Here is a 21649-nt window from a genome sequence, read left to right on the forward strand (position 1 = left end):
ATTTTTCGTTCATTAGTAGGTTGCAGACCTGACAGTTTGAGTAAAACGTGTTCGCGTTTTATTTTTCTATCACCTCCATGTGGTCCGAATTCAGTATTCGGGAGTTAGTGGGTTCGAACCCCATTGTCGGCATTCCTGAAGATGGTTTTCCGTGGTTTCGCATTCTCACACCAGGCAAATGCTGGGGCTGTACCTTATTTAAAGCCACGGGCGCTTCATTCCCACGCCTAGCCCCTTTATATCCCATCGTGGCCATAAGACCTATCTTTGTCGGTGCGGCGTAAAGCAGCTTCCACAAGGGGGATAACGCCAAAAATTATACATCGTATGGAAGTTATCTCTGTATCGTACATAAGTAAGCATCTATAATAATAAATTTAATAGCATTAATAACTAGACAGCAAGTGTATATGCTGAGCCGGTGTATTGAAACTCCTGCCACTTCGTTTTTCTTTCTTTGTGAATAGCAAAAATTACACCCAAACACTTCGCAGGTATTCACCATTCTACCACACAGTAGTTGCCGAAAATAAAAGTGAAATATGCATAAAAACGACATAAACCAAAACTGCGCTTAACACAATATGATATAATACGTATTTACTGTGGATTTGTAGTGGTGTAAGATGGCGGCGGCCGCACTTCTCTGGGCTCATTATCACTAATGCTACGAGATACTGCTCTGTCAGTCTATTTACTATATGTCTGTGGTTCAAGCTGATTTGATGGCGATGGCGATGGTGTTCGTGGTGTTGTGTTGTTTTGTGTCTTTTCGTAAAGTTGAAATTTTATGGCAATAACAATTGAGAATGGACCTTAAACAGAAGATAGAAAGAGGGTGTACGTTTGTTCGGACTGATTGGAAGAAAATGTTGGACGTGAGATTATAATGCTGTGGTGACATCAGTGTAGTTTTTATAATCTGACAGTAGGTAAGTTTACTCTCAGTTACCTTATTATATTTTGGGGTCGCATGTCCTGTCTGACAGACCTCTATATACTTTTGCATATGTCCAACAATGGTATTACATTAATAAAAACCTCCAAACCTAACTAAAACTTACAGCCTGTATCATGTAGGCCTATGCAATTGAATTAACACGCACGTAAAGCAGAAACTTCATGCACACTTTTCATATTAAGTATTTAGTTAACTGACGAGATGCATTCTTTGAAAATCTTACAATATAAATTCAGCAATTGAATTAACGCGCACGTAAAGCAGAAACTTCATGCACACTGTTCATATTAAGTATTTAGTTAACTGACGAGATGCATTCTTTGAAAATCTCACAATATAAATTCAGGTATTACACAAAATATATTGGAGTTGTTCAATCAATCAGTCACTACTGATCTGTATTTAGGGCAGTCGCCCAGGTGGCAGATTCCCTATCTGTTGTTTTCGTGCCTTTTCTTAAATGATTTCAAAGAAATTGGAAATTTATTGAAAGGTAAAATTTGACACCCTGCTACTCAAAGTTTGTAACATTATAAGGAAGTGAAATTAATGCAAATCTTATTTTTAGAGGAGAGATGTGTTCATTGCAATATATAAGATGGGTTGCCATTGATGCTTTCGCGGCCCACTTATAGACATGATAAAGGCTTTGGGCTAATGCCGTGTCAAGAAAATAAGGTGAAATTCTTTGCGTTTCGCAGAGAACTATGCTCTGCATCATCAGAAGAAAATCTCAACTGTCCTCGAGAAAGGCTTCTAAAACAATGAGCTTTGAATTTAGACGTCACCCAATGGAAGTGGAGGTATTAGTTCAGCCCGTGAGCCACCATATTTCTAATGTTACAAGTAAATTGAATTAGTGCAATCTTACTTGGAGAATGTCTCAGAGGAGAGATGTGTTCGTTGCGATGTCCAGGAACCCACCATCCCGCCCCGAGAAGCACATTTACTTTTATAACCTAATTAAGATTATTACACGCCATTTTCATTTCTGAAGTAGCCACTTATATTCCTATTGGCCAATGTAAAGTGGCACGTGATCTTCCCGTGAAGAATGTTGATCATAATCCATTACCAACCGCAGCACAATAAAAGCGCCAGATCCTATCCTAACTGTCCAGACCAATTGTGTTTCCTCAGGAAACTAGGGGCCTAGGATCGCTTCGCGGCTTCTAACCGTCCAGACCAATGGTCTTGTCCATGACAAGAATCCTAACCGTCCAGACCAATCGTCTTGTCCACGGCAAGAATCATAACCATCCAGACCAATCGTCTTCCGTCGATCAACTGTATTTCCTCGCGAAAGTAGGGGCCTAGGGCTGCTTCGCAGCTTCTAACCATCCAGACCAATGGTCTTGTTCATGGCAAGAATCCTAACCGTCCATACCAATCGTCTTGTCCACGGCAAGAATCTTAACTGTCCAGACTAATCGTCTTGTCCTGATGCTATCCTAACCATCCGCACAGCAAGAACAGGGAACAATCGAAGCATAGGTCCTAAGTACAGAGGTTGGCAGCACTGAGCACTGCTGCAGAACATCCTAAGAAGGCCGCGAGCGAGTAAACAATGAGAGTCGTTATGCGTCTTTGTAAATGGTGGCTCAGGGCTAAACTAATGATGAAGTGGAAATGGTACGTTCATTCGTCACCAGATGGCTCCTTGGTCGCGGTACAGCGCTAGCATTTGAAGCGGATGCTGACAGAACCATCAAAATCAGTCTGAGAGGGTCACATAACATTACAGGCGCACGCACATATGAAGGTATGACATTGACACAAGTCTGGAATGAAACATCTGGAGATGAGGAACGTACAAATTTAGAAAACACCAAAATGAAATAACAACAGTGAAGGGACAGGGAAGAGAACTACCTACGTCAATCCTTAATAGCTGGCTACTAGGTATTACTTAATTGATAGCCAGTGTCGCTGTTGAAATTGTTAGGATTTCTACGTATTTCCACAGCTTCCCGTATAATCGTGGACATGTAGTGTCTTGCGTGAGGAAGGTCTCGAGCATCTTGGAACATGACATCATGACCCGATGATAGAGCGTGCTCAGCTAACAATTTCAGCAGGGACACTGGCTATCAAAAGTAATACCTGGTTGCCAGTCATGAAGGATTGACGTAGGTAGTTCTCTTCCCTGTCCCTCCACTATTGTTATTTCGTTTTGGCGTTTTCCAAATTCGTACGTTCCTCATCGCCGGATGTTTCATTCCAGACTTGTGTCAATGTCATACCTTCATATGTGCATATGCCTGTTATGTTATGTTACCCTCTCAGACTGATTCTGATGGTTCCGTCAGCTTCCGCTTCGAATGCTAGCGCTGTACCGCGTCCGAGGAGCCATCTGGTGACGAATGAATGTACTATTTCCATTTACGTCTAAATTCAAAGCTCATTGTTTTAGAAGCCTTTCTTGAGGACAGTTGAGTTTTTCTTCTGATGACGCAGAGCATAGTTCTCTGCGAAACGTAAAGAATTTCACCGTATTTTCTTGACATGGCTTAAGCCCAAAAGCCTATATCATGTCTATTGGATGGATTGTTTGATTGATTGATTGATTGATTGATTGATTGATTGATTGATCGATCGATCACCCATCATCGTCCATTGCTTAAGTAGTTGCTTCTATTAGTCAACGTGAACAGAATGTGACGTCATTGCCACCGCTGCTGATAATTAGATTGTGTTACCAACCCTGGCTGAATAAAAACACGAACAAAAAACACCATGTAAAGGAAACAATGTGAAATACACAACATGAATAATTTAATATAACTTGATGCAGTAGCGGATACAGGGCTGCGGCAGCCTTGAGGATTTCATACACCCTCGCGTCTAGGGGGAAGGAGCTCTTGAACAGAGATTCAACAAGATATCCGAGGAAATGCTGTTTCTTTCTGCCGAACCATGGAACGGAATAGCTGCCGTACTTAAAATTCCACCACTGATTTTCAATATTTTGCATATGCATGGCAGGGTGATTGTTGGGCATTGCCCTCCTGTTCCCTGTATGGTCGTGACTACTCTTTATGGTGTCCACAAACTGAACAGAATGATTGATGCGGAGATGCACGAATCTCTTGTGCTTCAAGCAGTCATACACTTTCTAGCAATCTGATATTATTATACTTCCAGGTAGTATCAATTCTTTATGACTTGGAGCAAAGTCTATTTGTCCCTTCTCTTGACAGATACAACAGAAAAGTTTTTATAGCCTAATTCTCCCTCCCCACGCTTCCAAAACACTACTGTCCGTCTACACGTCTCCCCCTATTAAACTTCCTTTTTCCAAACTTACTCTCGTCAATTTCCACAATAATACCAGGTCCACCTATTTTTTTATTTTTTTTATTAGCCACCCCCCCATTTTACACAAACCTTTCAATAGACGCTCGACCAATCAACTGTTGTTTTATTACAAAAAACTAACTCGAGCTTCACAATAGGACCCAGCAGTTTTGGTTGAATATACCACAGGACAATAAAATATCCTATTTCGAACAACTTCAAAATTGACCTTTCAAAGAAAGTTTTTTCCGTCCACTGACAATCCATCCACATCTGGCACCCTCTTTGATTGACAGGACGCAAAAGTTACACGATTGGTGTTCTTATTCACAGTCAAATTAACCTCACGACCACACTTTTCACACACTCTTATTATTTGAAATTAAGCCATGACTGCACTAAATCATTCACTTTTGCCTCATAATCACGTACAAAACCTCTTATATTAATAACATATCTGCCGCAAATCATCAATCAAGAGCAATCGACTGCGAAATGATATTCGCGGGGACATTTCAAATCTAATTCATTGCACTCGACAATGAAGTGATATTCATGGGGACGTGTCAGATCAAATGCACTGCACTCGCCCACACATGCGAAATAGAATAGGCTCTTATCGCCCTACTAAATGCTAGAGACCTAAAAGCTGCTTTGCGGCCTTAACCTAGGGGCTTGTTTCCCCTTTGCTTGCTCACAGTCCAATGGTTTTGTTTCTAGCTGGACCTAACCAACCAAGACCAAGCACTTTCTCAGGACCCAAAATATAAATTAATTCAGCTTTTCCACACAGTTCAATATAGAATGCACTGCTATCACTCTACAGAATGCTAGAGACCTAAAAGCCGCTTCACAGAATGCTAGGGACGTAAAGGCCGCTTCACAGAATGCTAGGGACCTAAAAGCTGCTTCTCGACCCTAATCTGGGGGCTTACGCCCGTAGACCCCCTTTACTTGATCACAGTCCAGTGTCACTAGTCTTAGTTCCCAACTAAACAGGTTGGCAACATTGTTAGACCATCTAAACACGTACTCATGTCTTCAGCGAAAAGACTGCGAGAAATAAACAAATGAAAGCCATTCCGCGTGCAGCTGAATGTAGTGAATATTGGGTAGCACTGCGTCAACTATTGATTTATTATGTGATGATGTTTCCAAATATCCAAGATATTTAAAATGCGTGACTTTTTATAAGGTCTTGCTGTTGTCGATAATGGCATCATTGTTTTGGGTGCCACATTATAGATATTTTGACTTTTAGATATTGAGTCAAAACCCATTTTGATCCAGCGTCACTTTCCAGTTTACCAACGGGTGCTAAAGTGCAAGGCTACACTCTGTTGAAAGTACCACATCAACTGCATGTAGGAGTGTCCAGGTATGGGGACACTGAATGTCAGCTGTATCCATACAAAGGTTGAAGAGTAGGGGACGAGAAGGATGGACCTTGATGAACACAGACTGTGACGTTGAAAGGCAGTGAGAGACATCGAATCATGGTTGGGATATTATGGTACAGAAGTTGGATCCATCCTATATAGCCTATATCTGGGACTGCATGGCTGTGAAGTGCTCACCCTGTGAGATTGTGTGGGACTAGATCAAAAGCTTTTTCCAGGTCTAAAAGTGCTGAATGCAGGGTCTTCTTTTCACTATGCCTCTCCATCAACAAATGTATGGCATGGATTGCATCTGTGATACTGTATCCTCTAACAAATCTGCACTGATTTGGTGTTAACTTATGTCAACAATACTTGTTAGTCGATTATCTAGTACTCTTTCAAATACCTTCAAAATATGGCATAGAAATTGAATTGGACAGTAATTGCTGCATACCCTTCCCTTTCCCAATTGTCATAGTCATGCTGCTGGTCCACACACTGGAAATCTTGTTCTCATCTAAGATAAGATTGAATAATGTGACAAGGAATTCCACGCAAGGTCCAAGCACCTTCCCAGATATCAGCTGGTACATAGTTGAGGACAATTGCTTTCACATTCTTCATTTCCTTGGGTGCTAACACCACTTCTTTGGATGTGAATAATGGTGCAGGTCCAGACGCAGGTTGAGGACTCAGTATTGGTGTGAAAACTCTTTGTTGCAGGCGGCAGCAAAATAGTCGGTCCATCGTTTGAGGATGGCTGATGGGTCTTTCAGGATTTTGTTGTCTGACCTTTGATTTGCATAACATGGACAATATCTTGCGTGGAACAAGTATGGAATTTGGCAAGGCGATAAATATTGGCATCTCCTCTTGGTTTGTCTAGTTGGCTGTACATTTTTTTTTTTTTTTTTGCTAGTTGCTTTTACATGGCATCAACACAGATAGGTCTTATGGCAGCGATGGGTCAGGGAAGGACTAGGAGTGGAAAGGAAGCGGCCGTGGCCTTAATTAAGGTACAGCCCCATCATTTGCCTGGTGTGAAAATGGGAAACCACGGAAGACCATCTTCAGGGCTGCCGACAGTGGGGTTCGAACCCACTATCTCCTGAATACTGGATACTGGCCGCACTTACGCGACTGCAGCTATCGAGCTCGGTTGGCTGTACAAGTCCTTACAGTAGTGCTGATCCTTTGCTGCAGCCACCATTCTCTTTATTGCCAATTACAGCGAACAGTATCATTCACAGTCTGTTTGTATTTTTCATCAGGTCATAAAGGCTAACTACTTTTCCTTCATGCCCCGTTGAACTTCCTCGTCCCATCATCATGTTTACTCATCAGTCAATTTTTATTTTGACTTTGTTTTGCGCCAAGTGCCCACTACAACCCGATGTATCTGCTCCACATTATCATTCTACATTTCTTACGCTGATTCCCCTCGCTTCACTGAGAATTTTATCAGGGCAGTATTCAGCTTGTTCTTGTTGGAATTGATTTGCCACCATGTAATTAATTCGGATCCAGTCTTTAGTGTCCTATAACACAACAGGCTGAAGTAAGACCCTGGAAGCCAAACGATATAGACGCTATTTCTGTCAGCTGATGTGAGAGAGTAGACAATGTCGTTGCTACCTTTCAACCACAGGTAGCCGCCAATCAGAAAAGTATATTTCATCACAAAAGGCTGCCGCCTAACACAGTTCATCCAGTGTTTGCTGCAAAATAGGAGATTTTTTGTCACCCTGCACAATGAGAAGAGTCGATGGACAACTCAGAAAAATGGTCTACCAAAGGCAGTGTATTGGCCTATATAATATCTATACAAATGACCAACTAATCAGCCCTGGGACAAGAGCATTCATTTATGCAGATGATACAGCTGCTGCTGTCCAAGACAGAACTTTTGAAGAGATGGAGATGAAACTGACTACGGCACTTGAAGACCTGGTCAAATATTATGATAATAATAATAAAATGAAGCCCAATCTAGAAAAGACACAGGTGTGTGCATTTCGTCTGAGAAGGAAGTTAAAACCTATCATGGCGGGGACAACAGTTGTCTCACTGTGGCTAAAATATCTAGTAGTAAAGTTGGATCACTCCCTCACATTCAAAACTCACTGTGAAGAGATGAAGCTGAAAGTATCTGCCAGAAATATCATTCGTATCTAACTGGCACCACCTGGTGTGCAGAGCCAAATGTGCCTTGTCATTGTGCTTCTTAGCAGCAGAATATTTGGCACCAGTTTTTCGGAACTCTGCACATGTTAGATTGATGTAACTCTGAATGAGAGTGGACGCATTGTGATGACAGGATGTCTGAGGCCAACTCCTATCCATAAAATATATCAAATCATGAGAATAGCGCTACCAGATATTCGGAGGAGAAGAAGAAGAAGGAGCAGGAATCTGATCCGAGACATCCCCTGTACAGACACAAACAACAGCTTCCAAGGCTAGGATCAAGAAAGAGTTTCTTGCAGTCAAGGGTGGCAGTTACATCATCACCTAGTAAACTTTGACTCCGACTGTGGCAAAATTAATTACCTGAAGAGCATTGGGAGAATGTTAAGGAGATACCCTTGGCGGGCTATAATTTACCGTTTGCTACATGGAAGATGTTAAATAGGCTGAGAACTGGAGTGTCCCGATGCAAGGGGAATCTGAAGAAATGGGGTACATCACTGAAGACAAGCGTTGCGAGTGTGGCGATTTACAGGACCCACAACATCTGTTGATCTGTAGAAACATGCCTGAAAGTTGCAGCATGAACGATCTAATTTCTGCTAATGATAAGGCCATCAAGACAGCTGAATTTTGGTCCTCACATTCTTTCTAGTAATGTAGTTTGTCCACTTACAGAATTTTTTTTTTATTTGACTATATAAAATTGATATCCTGGACATGTAAAATAAATAAGTAAATAAATTACCCTTCACTATGAACAACTTTGTTTTTAGCACTTCTGGTCTTGCATGACTAGGGACAGAAGGGCAGGATGGAGTTATTTGAAGTTTGCATTTCTTGCGGTGTTTCAGTTGGGAGTTGCCAAGCTCTAGCCTTCCTCAGCTGGTTCATTCGGATCTAGCACGAGTAAGAGACATTGGAGTGCTACGCTGTCACTTTGGCGTTCACTTCAAAACTTGTCTTCGAACTAACCAGTAGTCTTATGTATGTAGCATGTGTAGCATGCCCACCATTAGTGTAGGTTGCTAAGTGAGTTGGTGTCTTCTTGAAGAAAGTGTCGGTTGTGGCTAGGTCTTGAGCTTCAGCAAAGTCCAGTATATGGCATCTGTCATAATCACGCATACCAAATCCATGCCACACCATGACAATGCACGTATCCATCTTTCAGAGCCAACATGGCCATTCAGATCACCTCTGAGGACCTGTATGGGTCGATTACCATTCCAGAATTCCTCCTCCTCGCTCGAAGTGTATGAGGTGCATAACAAGGGACGGTATGAGTAATGAGTGATAGTGATTCAATCTTGATGGACGTCAGCCGATCTGACACTGGAGATGCTCGTGATATTATTATAAAACTGTTGGTTGACTACGACAGCTACACCATCCCTTGTTGTACTTGTGCCGTGATAGATATCCTTATAGCCATCTCCAGTCTCCTTTGTCTTGAAACCGCCGGGCTAAGTGGCTTGGACGGTTGAAGCGCTGGTCTTCTGACCCCAACTTCGCAGGTTCAATCCCTGGCTCAGTCCAGTGGTATTTCAAGGTGCTCAAATACGTCAGCTTGTGTCGGTAGATTTACTTGCACATAGAAGAACTCCTGCAGCACTAAATTCCGTTTTCTTGGCATCTCCGAAAACTGTAAAAGTAGTTGGTGGGACGGAAAGCCAATAATATCATCATCATCATCATCATCATCTTCTTGGACCCTTTCCACATAGTTTCATGAACATATGCAATATCAACTTTTCTGCTCTTCAGAGTTTCAGCTAATTCTTGGTGGTGGCTGGTCTATGTTCCTATATTGACTGTAGCAAATCTCAAAGGGACTAACTTTTTTTTTTTCCCAGTGTCAACTCTGTTTATAACTTCCAACTTAAAAAAAAAAAAAAATTACAGGTATTTTACAGAGTTCTAAGTGTGATAATTTGTGTTTTGACCGGCTGAAAAACATAAAAGTTGTATTCTAGCATCAAAGAAATAGTTGAGGAAGACTTCATTTCAAAATTTGAAAATGTATTGAAAAGCACAGGAAACGTTACGTGAGGAAATGTGGAATAACAGTATTATTCTGACTGTGGTCTACATTCTTCACTTCTTTCCAGAGTACTGGTGAAGATAAGAAAGATGATTAGGTAGCAGAAACAATGAAAGGTCTTAACCTGAGGGTTATCTTCCAGTTTTACATGAAGAAAATGTGTTTCAAGAAGTGGAATAAATGGCAAACTTCTCGAGCTTAACTAGTGAACTTTCCACTTTAAAAGCCAATTTCACTGTACTGGAAGGACACTCAGATTGATGAGTCACCCTTAGCAAACGTTCTTAGATGGCTGGACACACAGAAGGAAAAATAAGCACGTAAACACCACCATTCACTGTAACATCAGAAATGCGGACGTTGAGCAGATGGGGAGAGGCTCTAAAGCAGTTTCTCAAACTGGCTTCCCAAAGAGTTCTCATGAGTTCTACAAGATCATTATGCATAATGGTGGCAGAAAGAAATTTCTTGTTTTGTAATTTTTATTCTTAAAACATTACAGTTAGTATGGCATCATTTATTATGTCAAAATTAATAACACAAATCGACTGACAGTGCTTCATGTCGATGGACAGTAAGCGGTGATGTATATACTGACTACAAATGACAACTAGCGGGGAAGTAGCCAGTCGGCCACAACCTCCTCCATTGTCCTTCATTCAGTTGTGTAAGTCTGGTGGTCAGTTGTGCATACAAAGCCTTCAGTGATAGGATGTGTAGGATGTGTTGTTAGCAAACTCTTTTTCATGGGTAGTTGGTTAGAAAGAGGTAGCTTGTGCCATCCTGCTTCATGTGCTATATATACTGACGACAGTTTTGGTGAACTTACCTTACCTCTTCATCTCTACTCTGCATATGTTTTCACGTTTAACCCTCCACTCCCTCCCGCTGATATTCGTTTGGTCGCAATATTTGATGCTCATCTATTTCGTGCGCTGATGTCATACGTCACCAGCTCAGCTGTTTGTCACAATACACTTTCTAGAATGATCTCTCCGTCTATATATTCTCGCCATCCTGCCTAATTCGGCAGGTGGAATCGAGACTGGAATAAGCACACCAACTCATCGAGGCATGAGATTTTTCTCTGCCCATCACTTCACTGTGCTACCTTGAGGTGAGAGATATGGAGACCTTTTTTAAGTCTATTATTCTTTTCCATGGGCATCTTGGCGGGAGTTGGGGGAGTGCTCTACACTTTGTGGACAATCAGGATACTTATGCTGAGAACTGACCTCTATTCATGTCAGCTTGCAATTGTGCAACTGGATGGCCGTCTACCATAACCTCTATACATGTGACGTACACTTCGCAGTGTGTTCTTTTGGTATCCTATTTCTCTCATCCTGGCCGTTTATACCATAGGTTACACTAGCTTTGTACCTTGTATAAGATTTAGAATAGAATAGAATATATTTATTTATCACCTACAGGATGTCCCAATTACAGATGATGTAATAGAAAAATTAAATTATAAATTTAAATAAAAAATAAATTAAATAATATACATACAAATATACATATATATACAAGCAGATATAAATCTTCACATGTTTTATACAGATTATTCACATAATTTTCAAAATTATCATGTTCCTTCCTTGAGAAGAACTTTACGAATTGCAGTGGAAGGGTGGTGAAAAATGTCGAGTGACCCTTCCTGCTGATTTATTGTCCCAAGGGCTTGCATGAGCCAAGAATTTTCATGCACAACCGTCCTACATTTGGGCAGGTGGAATGTACATTTCTGCCTTGTTCGTCTGCTTGGAACATGAAGTGGGATCAACCCCAGTATAGCCAGACTGTCCACTTTACTCTTCAAGCATGTAATCGCTAACATTGCGTTCGCACACTTTCGGTGCGTTGCCAGCGTATTCATACGAAGAATGTTTACAAACTCTCCATATCTGCTTGAAGAGAGTGGCATGCCCAGGAATACGAAACTAATCCACTTCATGGACCTTATCTGTACTCTTTTGAGATGGTGTATGTGGCCTTTCTGATATGGGAGCCACACCTCACAACCATACTCGAGACAGGGTCTCACCAGGGAACAAAACAGTGTTTTGACACATGAAATATTACTGAAATCTTTACAATTCCTCTTGACAAACCCCAGGAGTCTGAAAGATTTCTTTATAATAACATCGATGTGTTTCTCGAAGGATAAGCCATTCCTGTTACTGAGAATTACACCTAGATCATTAAACTCCTCCACACGATTTAAACTTTCTCCACTGATTTTATACCTGTAAAATATAGGTGTTAATTTCCGAGTAAATGACATGACACCACACTTGAATTTATTCATTTTAAGGGACCACTTATCACACCACTCGCATATTTTCTTCAGATTCTCTTGTAGATAATCGCCATCACTGTCTTCTTCTATGACTTTATATAGTTTCAAGTCATCAGCGTACAAGAGACATTCACTGCTCTGAACGACTGTATCATTTAGAAATAAAACAAATAGAAGAGGCCCTAACAGTGATCCCTATGGGACACCAGATGAAGGTTGATGGGGGTTAGAGATCAAACCCTCGGACTTGACAAAACATATTCGTTTTGTCAAGTAGCTCTTTAGCCACTCGAAAATACTCCCGGACACTCCATACGCAGACAACTTTCTCAATAAGGCTTCGTGTTGTAAAGAGTCAAATGCTTTGGAGAAATCAGTATATATCACATCAACCTGTTTACCTGTGTCCAATGCATTGGAAATTGAAGATAAATAAACTGCCAGATTGGTAACAGTTGACCTGCCTTTAACAAATCTATGCTGAGATGGGTCTATGTACTGACTAAAAGAGTCATACAGGCGATTATATATTATTTTCTCCGCCACCTTCGATAAAAGTGAGAGCAGCACTACTGGTCTATAATTAACGAACAACACCTTATCACCTTTCTTAAAGATATGGATTACGTAACACTTTTTCCACTCAGCTGGAAAACACCCACACTTAAATGATTTATTTATAATTTTCGGAAGCACATTCACGGAGGACGATGCCAGGTATGTCATCAGGCCCACATGATTTGTTGATATCCACCGATGACAGGATCCATCTCACTCCTACCACAGAAGTTTGAATAGACACTGGATCTATTGAAAATGGGGGAGAAAAAGTTGATTTGCAGGGCTCGGAAGGAGAATGGTACTTCGCGAAAGTTTGCGCAAATGTGTTTAGAATTTTATCTTTATCGTGGATTTCAGTTCCGTTTATGAGCATAGTAGGAGGCAGATGGGAAGATTTTCTTTTATTAATGAAATTCCAAAAGCGCTTAGGGCGTGTGATGATGTCATCTTCTACCGACCTAACGTAGTCCTTGTACTTAGCACGCTGCAGTTTTTTACATTCACTTCGCAATGTGGAAAATTGCACATAGTCGCACTCTTGGCCTGATCGTTTGTAGGCTATTTCCTTCTTGCCCTTTCTTTTTCCTTCAGTTTCTGGATTAGTTCTGAGTCGTACCAAGAAGGATATTTTCTGATGTTAGTTTTTCGAAATGGTACGCTGTCTTTTATGACCGCATATAGTAAGACCTAAAAAGTGCTCACAGCTTCATCCACAGAGTGAGACTCTTTAATCATATCCCAGGGGCACTGGGATAAAAGGTCGCTCATTAAATAAAAATCAGCTTTCTTCAATGCAAATATGACTTTGTTTTGCGCTTTGAAGCGAAATGTCCTTGGCATAGGCAGGAAGATTTCGATGGCTTGGTGATCTGAGTGAATTACATTTTCAGTTTTGACGCACTCTCCACTCCGAAGTAATTCGTTTGAGACTAAAATTAAGTCTAGAAAATTATCATTCCATTTCACATTTTTATGCATACTTGTATTATTGTAGAACGTGTTACGATCGCAATAAATCCTAAGCATGTACTATGATCCCTTGGAACTAGTTTTCTATTAATGTTCCACATTTTAAGGCACATTCATGTTATTTTGGAACTTGTTACAATCATTATAAATTCTAAGTATCTGATATGATACCTTGGATCAAGTTTTTTGTCTTCACGTCTCACATCTTTATGTTAACAAATTTTCTTATAACCTGTTTCTTCTAAATAAATAGCACATCCACCAAAACGCATGGCTAGTGCATACCGTGGAGGCTACTGCGTAGGCTATTTGGAGCCACCGGCAGTGCCAATGCACTCACTATGAGAGACTTTGTCTCATTACCAAAAATTGATGCCTGCCTGGCCATCAGATGATATAGATGTTGATTGCCGTAGGGAACCTGAAATGTTTGTTCTGAATGAGTCAATTTATAATACCAATATAAATACTCCGTTATTGGACATTATAAATTTTCCAGCTAATTCCTGGTTGCCAGCGTTTCGCCCCAGTGTGCTAAGTTGGACTCAACAGTTGGTAAATAGCACACCCACCAAGACGCATGGCTAGTGCATACTGTGGAGGCCACTGCGTAGGCTGCTTGGAGCCACCAGCAGTGACAATGCACTATGAGAGACTTTGTCTCATTACCAATAATTGATGCCTGTCTGGCCATCAGATGATATAGATGTTGATTCTCATAGGGAACCTGAAATATTTGTTCCAAATGAGTTAATTTATAACACCAATATATATGCTCCGTTATTGGACATTATAAATTTTCAATGTAACTCATTCCCGGTTTGCCAGCGTTTTGCCTCAGAATTGGGCTCATCATTTAGTAAATAGCACACCCACCCTGGGTGGCAACCAGGAATGAGTTAGCTGCAAATTTTTTTATGTCCAATATTGAGCGTGCTATTTACTAACTGACGAGCCCAACTTGGCTCACTGGGGCAAAATGCTGGCAATCAGGAATGATTTAGCCGGAAAATTTATAATGCCCAATAACGGACCAACTATATTGGTATTATAAATTGACTCATTCGGAACAAATATCTCTGGTTCGCTATGGGAATCAACATCTCTATCTGATGGTCAGGCAGGCATCAATTTTTGAAAATGAGACGATTCTCTCATAGTGCATTGGCACTGCCGGTGGCTTGAAGTAGCCCACGCAGTGGCCTCCACGGTATGCACTAGCCATGTATCTTGGTAGGTGTGCTGTTTACCAACTGATGAGCTAACTTAGCACATTTGGGCGAAACGCTGGCAGTCAGGAATGAGTTAGCTGGAAAATTTATAATGTCCAATAACGGACCAACTATATTGGTATTATAAATTACCGAGCGAGTTGGCCGTGCGGTCAGGGGCGCGCAGCTGTGAGCTCGCATCCGGGAGGTAGTGGGTTCGAATCCCACTGTCGGCAGCTCTGAAGATAGTTTTCCGTTTTTTCCCATTTTCACACCAGGCAAATGCCGGGGCTGTACCTTAATTAAGGCCACGGCCGCTTCCTTCCCATTCCTAGACCTTTCCCGTCCCATCGTCGCCATAAGACCTTTCTGTGTCGGTGCGACGTAAAACAAATAGAAAAGAAAAATGGTATTATAAATTTACTCATTCGGAACAAATATTTCAGGGTTCCTGTGGGAGTCAACATTTCTTAATCATCTGATGGCCAGGCAGGCATCAATTTTTGAAAATGAGACAAAGTCTCTCATAGTGCATTGGCACTGCCGGTGGCTCCAAGTAGCCTACGCAGTGGCCTCTATGGTATGCACTAGCTATGCGTTTTGGTGGATGTGCTATTTACCAACTGATGAGGCCAACTTAGTACACTGGGGTGAAATGCTGGCAACCAGGAATGAGGTAGCTGGAAAATTTATAATGTCCAATAACGGACCATCTATTTTGGTATTAGCCTCTCAAGACTCGAACAACTGGTGAGGATATATTTAATTTGGTTGATTTCTGTCTCAAAGAAAATGAACTGTCATGAGACAAATGCATTGATATCTGCACCGATGGTGCAACATCTTTTACTGGGGAACTTGACTTATTCAATTTTCTCTTTTGCAGAGTATAGGGCTTTGACAAAGCAGCGCCAGCGTATCCTATTTTGAGCCAGGGTCTTGGGTTCTCCAAAGGTCTTCCCTTCTTGTTTTGCCTCCTCCATCACACTGCGTCTCCATGACTTCCTGGGTCTACCTCTCTTCCGTTGTCCTTGGGGTTCCAAAACAGAGCCTTTCTCTCCACTGCATCCTGCTGCTTCCGCAGTGTGTGGCTGATCCATTTCCACTTCCTCTGCTTTATTTGTATGCCAATGTGCTCGTCTTCTGTTTGTTTCCAAAGATCTTCGTTTGAAATTACTTTTGGCCAGAAAATACGTTTTATTCTCCTTAAGCATCTGTTTATGAATACCTGTTGTTTATGAGTCATTTTTGAGGTAACTTTCCAGGTTTCACAACCATATAACAGTACTGTTTTTACATTTTTTCGGAAAATGCAAAGTTTGGATTTCATTGATATTTCTCTGGCCCTCCGTATTGGATAGAGTTGTATGAATGCCGCATTTGCTTTGTGGATTGTCATTTTGACATCAGCAGCTGCTCCTCCATCCTGCGTAACCACACTGCAAGATACGTAAACTCTTCGACTTCTTTAATGTCTTCATCACTGACTCTAAATTTCCGTTTGCTCTTTACGTTGATATTCATTGCTTTTGTTTTCTGGGCATTTATCCTGAAGCCAACTGCTCCTGCCTCTCTCTCCAGATCCTGTATCTTTCCCCCTATATCAGTATGTTTTTGAGTCAATAGGCATAAGTCATCGGTGTACTCCAAAGCCTCCAATCTGTCACCCAATCCCCATTGAATGCCTCTTTGCCTTCCCTCCGTATCTTTCCTCATGACGTCATCCAGAACAAGGAGAAAGATAGTTGGAGATAGGGCACACCCCTGCCGCACACCAGAGTTTATGGAGAAAGGCTGCGAAAGCTTCCCTTCATGGATTACCTTACACGTGAAGTCGTTGTAAGTCTCTCTGATGATTTTGCTGATTTGAGTTGGTACGCTGTACTTCTGTAGCATTCTCCACATGGTGTTCCTTTTCAATGAATCAAAAGCCTTCTCAAAGTCCACAAACAGAAGATGTATAGGCCAGAATTGTATTCATTAAACTGTTCAAGTAATAATTCGTAGAGTGTTTATTTGGTCTATGCATGAGCGGTTATTCCTGAAACCTGCTTGTTCTTTGCGCAGTTTGCTTTCTATCCTTGCTTTTATCCTGTTCAAGATCACCCGTGTCATCACTTTACTGGGAATCGAGAGCAAGGTGATACCTCTCCAGTTGTGACAGTTGGTAATTTCACAAGGAGTTCTTCTCTCCATTCCTTTGGCATTCTTTCCTTATTCCAAATTTTTGTGAACAGTGAATGCAACAGATCAGCTGTCATATCGGGGTACACAGAAGCTCAGGTACTACATTATCCACTCCTGGGGCCTTCCCATTCATTATTTGGCTGATCGCTTCTTTTATCTCATTTCTTGAGGGTGGTTCAGTGTTGTTACCATCAGTTTCACAATCTTCGTTCACATCTACCATTTGTCTATCATCCTCTACATTTTCTCTGTTCAACACCTCCATGAAGTGTTCTCGCCACCTATTCAACCTAGCTTCATCACTAGTGAGCATATCTCCTTGTTTGTTCTGATGGGTCTACTTTGTTTAAATTTCTTCTTGGCAAGTTTCTTTGTGATGTCATACAAGCCTTTCATGTTTCTGTATCTTGCTCCAGTCTCCGCTAATTCAGCAAGGTCTGATACCCATTTTTTCCGGTCTGCTTTTGCACTCTTCTTAACTTCCCGATCTTTAGCATGGTATGCCACTTGGAGTTCAACCTTCTGGGTTCGTGTCCTGCAATTATTCAACTTTAGTTTCAGCTCCCTACGTTGTTCAATACATTCCCAAGTATTTGATGTCATACAATCTTTCCTCCTGATGTTCTTTAAGCCAAGTACCTCCTCTGCTGTGTCTGTCAAAGTGGTTTTAACTTTCTTCCAGTGTTCTTCAACATCATCTTCATCTAACTGTAGTGCTGTAAACCTGTTACTGAGGACAAGCTTGAACTGTTCCTTACTTCTATCATCCTCTGGCTTTCCAACATCAAACCTTTTCGTTTGTTGCTCAAATCGCCTCTTTGCAGTTGCAATCTTAATTCGGATGTTGGCAGTCACTAGATGGATATCGCTGCCTATATCTGCACCTCTTTGATTTCTGACATCCAAAAGAGACCTTCTCCAGCTTCTGCTAATTGCCAGGTGATCAATTTGGTTTTGAGTTCGCTGGTCTGGTGAAATCTACGTCACTTTATGGCATTCTTTATGAGGGAATAGGGTTCCACCGATAACAAGTTCATTGCTCGCACAGAAGTCTACCAAAAGTTCTCCATTCTCATTCCTAGTACCAAGTCCATGTTGCCCCATTACTTGTTGAAGACCCAGAATTTCAGAACCCACTTTGGCATTGAAGTCTCCCATAACAATCACAGTGTCCCTTTTGTTTATTGCCTGAATGGTACTGTGTAGTTCTGAATAAAACTTAAGCCTTATCATCTGCTTCCACTTCTGTTGGTGCGTAGCATTGGACAGTCAAAACATTCCTGATCTTCCCCTTGAATTTTGCAGTGATAATCCTTGAAGAGATGGACTTCCAATCCATCAGACTGTTCTTTGATCTCTTGTTTATAAGAAATCTCACTCCTTCCTGATGTGGGTCGTCTTCATGGCTTACCAGAGTAGAGGAATATTTGTCCCCTCAAAGTTCTTAACTCTCCAAATGTATTCCACCTTACTTCACTAACTCCTAAGATATCCAGTCTGTACCTCTCTGCCTCGGTAGCAAATTGTGTTAGTTTCCTAGTCTGATATAGTGTTCTGAAGTTCCAAAATCCAATTTTCATGTCCTATTTCAAGCCAAAGGTCATCGTCTTAGGATCCGTCCGGCTGCTTTTCTTAGTTTCTTTAATAAGTTAGTTTTAAGCGACTGCGAGTTATTAGCCGATATTCACCGAGTGTCATGGTGGGGCTGCCACCTTTAAGCCTCGACACATGCTCCCACCTCAGATGTTACGGGTGTAAAGGATGCCCATTTACTGTATCCTTAATTGTGATATGGTTATTCCGCCATATGTTCGGTCGCCAGAGCCTCGCCTGTGATAACAGAGAGCACCACGGGAAGGTGAGGTTGACTTTTGCAATTAGAGAGGCTATTTGTTGTGTATCCAACTGCCTTGCACCCCTTTTACTGGGAAACACAGTAGATTTATTGCTGGTGTTCAAAATGTGGTGCCCAAAGTTGAAGTAGCCAGTGTGTCATTCACAGACAAGCGTTAAAACTCTTAAGACATGCTGAGCCTTCGGTATGTGCTGAATGAAGCAGTCAAAATAGTGAATTTTATAAAATGAAGGTCTCTGAATTCTCGAGTTTTTGCTACTCTCTGTGAAAAAATGTTAAACCAATTTAAAAATTCGTAACTTCACACTAAAGTAAGATATTTGTCTTGGGGCAATGTTTTGATTTGGACTTCACACTTTGGAATGAAGTTATGGTGTATCTCTCTGACTTTGTATTTGATTTGTCATCAAGACTCTGATCCTGGGTGATTACAATGTTTGTCATATCTGATTTATTTTTAGCCCTCAATGAATTGAACCTGTCTCTGTAAAGTTCATGATAAAATTGAGTCACTCTTATGAAAAATCCACTTTTGGCATGTTTCTATCAGAGAAAGAGTTACCGAGTTGTTCCGTACACTGTACGATTGTTTTGCCTGTACTCGAAACTACAGATTGTGTCAGAAATCATGAAACATCTACAAAACCTACAAACTTCCACTCCATGAATATTTTCCTGTTCATGACAATATTGAATTGAATTTATTGAACTGAACATAACAGGCTTTCGCCCAGTTACAATGTTCCAATAAAATAAACACTCACAAGCTATTTATAGCTAGACACTAACTACTTACTACTTAACTACTTCTAAATCTACTTTGTAGCATCTTGCATATGGGCGGATCGCCAGCTCCACATGCAACACACCCCCTAACTAAACTAACTACTTTATTACATGAATATACTGCTTAACTACTTCTAAATCTACTTTGTAGCATCTTGCACATGGGCGGATCGCCAGCTTCACATGCAACACACCACCTAATTAAACTAACTACTTTACTACATGAATATATACTAAATCTATCCTAAATCTGTCTGGCCGCGACATCACCCCTGGTGAGGAACTGCTACCACCCTTCCCTGGGATGTCACGACCAGACATGTTTCATGAGGCTCGGAAACCGATACCTCATAGACCCTTTAAGCTGTCAATGTTATTTCCTCACCACTCCTCCCTGTAACAACCCACATGTGTGCGGATTGCCTAGCTCTACATGTAAGCTGTCACACCTGTATTTCACTGCCGAGACGGATTCCATAACTCGGCTCATCTTTCACTGTCTCATTGACAACTTACTTCCTCTAACCTAACACTATTCACTACTTTACTCTACTTTACATGTGCAGACGTACTACCGAATCAACACTTTAGCTTGAGATAGGTCAGGCCTATCCCGCCCTCTTCCAACTCTACTGTATGTCAGCAGCCAAAAACAAACAAACTAACAAAACCAAACTAAAATAAAACCAAAATAAAATAAAACGGGCAGACAAACAACCAACAATCTCATTAGAAGGTATACAATACAGCTTACATATCAATGAATTGAATCTACTAATTAGAAATATACAATATCTAAGGAACAAAGAGACAAAACAGAACAAATATAATAATTTAAAAAAACGAAACATATGGAAGTGAAACATAGACGATAACTAGCTCAGAAAGAAAGAGAATAGAAGCTTTTGAAATGTGGTGTTACAGAAGAATGCTGAAGGTGAGATGGATAGATCGAATCACGAATGAAGAGATACTGAATCGAATTGGTGAGAGGAGATCGATTTGGCTAAATTTGATGAGAAGAAGAGATAGAATGATAGGACACATCTTAAGACACCCAGGACTTGTCCAGTTGGTTTTTGAAGGAAGTGTAGGTGGTAAGAACGGTAGGGGTAGACCAGGGTATGAATATGACAAACAGATTAGAGCAGATGTAGGATGCAATAGTTACGTAGAAATGAAAAGGTTAGGATAGGGTGGCATGGACTGCTGCGTCAAACCAGACTATGGACTGATGACTCAACACACAATACTAAAGTTATAATTATTGTCGCCCTTACTTATTAGTGAGTTATACTATATAATGTTCCATATCTGTGAATAAATCGAGTATATTAATTCCACCCGACCGATTGAAAACAATGAACGGACATCACCCCCTCCCCCTCCATCCAAGGATGGCCACCACTACGGGGGAGAGGCCGTCCGATCATCGCATCCATCACTATCACATGTCACTGGTTCTGTTCAGTTTCGAACTGTCACGTACTTGTAACTTGTACCATATTCAGTTATAATCTACTACCACAGACATATTCATTAATAGTTGCTTACATATATCTTTGAACGTAGTTACATGTAATTATCTCTTCTTTACATTTTTTTCCCCAAATACCTCTCATAATATTAAATAATTTGGCTACCTTTCCTGGTTTCTTCCATTCTCTGCTTAATAGACTAGAGTGTGTGTACAGTTCATTTTCATTTAGAATTTTATCCAATTCTTTCCTTTCTATGTATTTCTCTCTAATGTTTCTTGTTTCTTTACAGTCCTTAATCAAATGAGCCACTTCCATATTTGAATTACATAAAATACATTTATTTTCATCATTTTTTTCTCTTAAAGCTTTATTTTTATACACTCCCATCAGCCACCAGATTATTCCTCTCATTACCCTTTTTGTTAACAT

At 40.9% G+C, this 21649-nt stretch overlaps 1 protein-coding gene across 2 annotated transcripts in view; it reads left to right on the forward strand.

The window, feature by feature from the left end:
* Window positions 1–704: 704 nt before the first annotated feature.
* Window positions 705–21649, forward strand: part of LOC136875617 (peroxynitrite isomerase THAP4) — a 116150-nt gene continuing 95205 nt past the window's right edge. The window contains exon 1 of one of the 2 annotated variants that reach the window (XM_067149153.2): window positions 705–932. The gene's annotated coding sequence lies outside the window, so the exon portion shown is untranslated. The remainder of the gene's footprint in view (window positions 933–21649) is intronic. The other variant, XM_067149154.2, reaches the window with a different exon arrangement.

This window comes from Anabrus simplex, chromosome 6, assembly GCF_040414725.1.
Source record: "Anabrus simplex isolate iqAnaSimp1 chromosome 6, ASM4041472v1, whole genome shotgun sequence".
In the NCBI taxonomy this organism is placed as follows: Eukaryota; Metazoa; Arthropoda; class Insecta; order Orthoptera; family Tettigoniidae; genus Anabrus; species Anabrus simplex.